Here is a 3,588-nt window from a genome sequence, read left to right on the forward strand (position 1 = left end):
ATATATATACGACGGGCTTCTTTCAGTTTCCGTCTACCAAATCCACTCACAAGGCTTTGGTCGGCCCGAGGCTATAGCAGAAGACACTTGCCCAAGATGCCACGCAGTGGGACTGAACCTGGAACCATGTGGCTGGTAAGCAAGCTACTTACTACACAGCCACTCCTGTGCCTGTCGTCAAATGCAAATCGTCATAGAAACATTTGGATTTCTTTTTTTGCCATCATGCTCATCGACACATTACCAAAAACCGTTCCAATTCAAGCATCACAATAGAGCCATGAAAATATAAGGCTCGAGCATTTAATAACGTAACTTCTTGAGCACTTGACTTATTTTTTCCTTATTGTCACATATTAGTCGTAATATAAGACTTTGTAAGCATTAATGTTTTATCCAGTTTATGTTGCCTGCTATTTTCTGTCTACTCATCAGTAGCAACCAGCTTCTCAAATATATAGGTTGTATGAAGGCGGCGAGCTGGCAGAAACCTTAGCACGCCAGGCGCAGTGTTTAACGGTATTTCGTCTGCCGCTACGTTCTGAGTACAAATTCCGCCGAGGTCGACTTTGCCTTTCATCCTTTCGGGGTCGATGAATTAGGTACCAGTTCTGCACTGGGGTCGATGTAATCGACTTAATCCGTTCGTCTGTTCTTGTTTGTTCCCTCTATGTTTAGCCCCTTGTGGGCAATAACGAAATAGGTATTTCGTCTGCCGCTACGTTCTGAGTACAAATTCCGCCGAAGTCAACTTCGCCTTTCTCCTTTCAGAGTCGATTAAATAAGTACCAGTTACGCACTGGAGTCAATGTAATTGACTTAGTCCCATTGTCTGTCCTTGTTTGTCCCCTCTATGTTTAGCCCCTTGTGGGCAATAAAGAATTACATATATAGGTTGTAAGACTCTTTTAGTTCACTCCTATCTTTTTTTTTAACCTGAAGAAGGAGGAGCATGTCCGAAACGTTGGTTACTCAACCACCCACGGAAATTTCACTCTACTTTGTCGGTAGAGTACCGTTGCAAGAAAATCATGTAGTATAGAAACATTCCTGTCGTGTCCATTTGTTCTTTAGTTTTATTTGCAAGACACGAGCATCCTTCAAACACAGTACTGTTCGTCTAATATTTACCCACTCAAGCATCCCTTCATTCCTGCTGATCAGTGCATTAAGCTATCCTACTATTCTTTCATGGTATCTAAATGTAACATAAGTTGTCCACAATTTAAAGTCATCGACTGCAGAGACCACAAATTTTTGTTCTGTAGGGTCGACCTAGATAGGATCCATAGGTAAGGCCCCGGATACTGAAAGCTGAATGTGCCTTTTCTGATGCGTCAAGCTTTCGGAGACCGGGTTTGCAAGTTAGTCTATCGGAAATTGTCGAGTGCAGATTATAAGATTTTGGCCAAACTAAGAGATTGGCACTTGTCGTTAAGCTGGTCAGTGACTTGCACACATGCGCTATTCCAAATACATATATCTACGACAACGTGCACCTCAGGCGCTGCAACATAGAGAGGTAAGGAACTTGGCATGGGTGTAGACCTGATCAATTTAGACCGAAAACTTTTGATAGGTGGATGAATCTGGTGTGGATGGTGTCGGTTTCTAGAGCACCTACGACAACTAGGATTAGTTTTGTGAAATCCCTCCAGAGTCGTCATATTTCCCTAACCAAATCCTGATATTTTCTTATTTTCTCCTGTTCTTTGACCTCTACATTCATGTCTGCATATATAGCCACATCTATGAGGATGAACTACTTTTCCCCCTTGTCCAGAACGATAATATCTGGCCGCCTTGCATAAAGTTCGTAATCAGTCCGTATATTAAAGTCCATAAGACCTTATACTTGTCATTCTCAATTACACTTTCTCGTTGATGCTGGTACCATTTTCTTCCTACTTCAAAATTTTTGCCGTAATATATCTCAGTGTACTGCCATGACCACACTGAGGTGTCTGCGTCTAAATTCTGTGACAAAGGACAACAGGAATTTGATAAGTGCATAACGGATTATTCTTTCTCATCACATACTCTGCATATTTGGTCGCAATGATAGGCTTTAAGCAGCCATTGTGAATCCTTCTGTTTCTCTTTCGAAGTCCCTATTCTTCAGCCACAACGAAGACTCATCTGCTGCAAGGTCTTGCATTTGTCCGAGATACTGGCTGAGTGGTTCTTTCACTCTCTTATTTGTTGTTGTTGTTGCTGTTGCAGCTGTTGTTGTTGTTGTTGTTGTTGTTGTTGTTCTTCTTCTTCTTCTTCTTCTTCTTCTTCTTCTTCTTCTTCTTCTTCTTCTTCTTCTTCTTCTTCTTCTTCTTCTCATCATCATCATCATCATTATCATCATCATCATCCTCATCATCATCATCATCATCATCATTATCATCTAAAGGTCCCTGAATAATGTTTGTTTAAGGATGTTGAGCAAAACACCCATGTTTCCAAAGGTGAATTATTCAAACCCCAAAGAACTCCTCTCAACACATGGCTATGATGCTCCCCCACTACTTCTGCTCGTGATCAGAGATGCACATATCGTCAGCCACCAAGGGACATGCTCAACTGGTTAGGGTCAAACAACTGACAAGCAAATCTGTGGTATTAAGCAGAATATTTGCTGTAGCCCATCTTTTTATACCAAGACAAAACAATGTACATGATAAGACTTCCAATCAATTAAGATCGGAAGCCATGAGCCACTGCCTGGTACTGCATCCGGGCATTTATTATTATTATTATTATTATTATTATTATTATTATTATTATTATTATTATTATTATTATTATTATTAAGGCGGCGAGCTGGCAGAATTGTTAGCATGCCAGGCGAAATGCTTAGCGGTAGTTCGTCTGCCGCTACATTCTGAGCTCAAATTCCGCCGTGGTCGATTTTGCCTTTCATCCTTTCGAAGTCGATAAATTAAGTACCAGTTCAGTACTGGGGTCGATGTAATCGACTATCCTCTTCCCTCCAATTTTAGGCATTTCGTAGTAGAAAGGATTATAATTATTATTATCATTATTATCCTGAAAGACTCAGGGATAGTTCTTAATTACCGGCTATTCATTGCTTGAAAGCAGGCAATAATCAAATCACCAAAGGCTTCAAGTAGCGCCTTCTGCTGTGACTCAAAGAGACGCAATATTCTCCTTAGAATGCAATCTGTACCCAACAATGCTGTCTTCTGGATCACCTCAAGCCTGTCAGCAGCTCCAACATTCTTAATATGTTTTTCAAAGCCTTTGGAAACTGCTCCTAATGCTCCAATTACTACTGGTATCACCATTAATTTCCTTATACCTCATAACGTTCCTATCTCGGCCCGTAGTGGCCGGTATTTCTCAATCTTTTCTATTTCCTTACAATTCACGCTCGAATCGCCTGGTATTGCAACATCCATTATCTTTACTTCCTTTTCATCTTTATGGATGAGAACGATATCTGGTCGTCTTGCCTCTATGACTTGGTCGCGCTGCATGTAAAATCCCAGAGTATCTTGTAATGTTCGTTTTCCATTACTCGCTCTGTCTTGTGTTCATACCATTTTTCGGCTCTCTCGTGGTTTGCTTGACCGCACA

This window comes from Octopus bimaculoides, chromosome 5 (assembly GCF_001194135.2).
Source record: "Octopus bimaculoides isolate UCB-OBI-ISO-001 chromosome 5, ASM119413v2, whole genome shotgun sequence".
Lineage (NCBI taxonomy): Eukaryota > Metazoa > Mollusca > Cephalopoda > Octopoda > Octopodidae > Octopus > Octopus bimaculoides.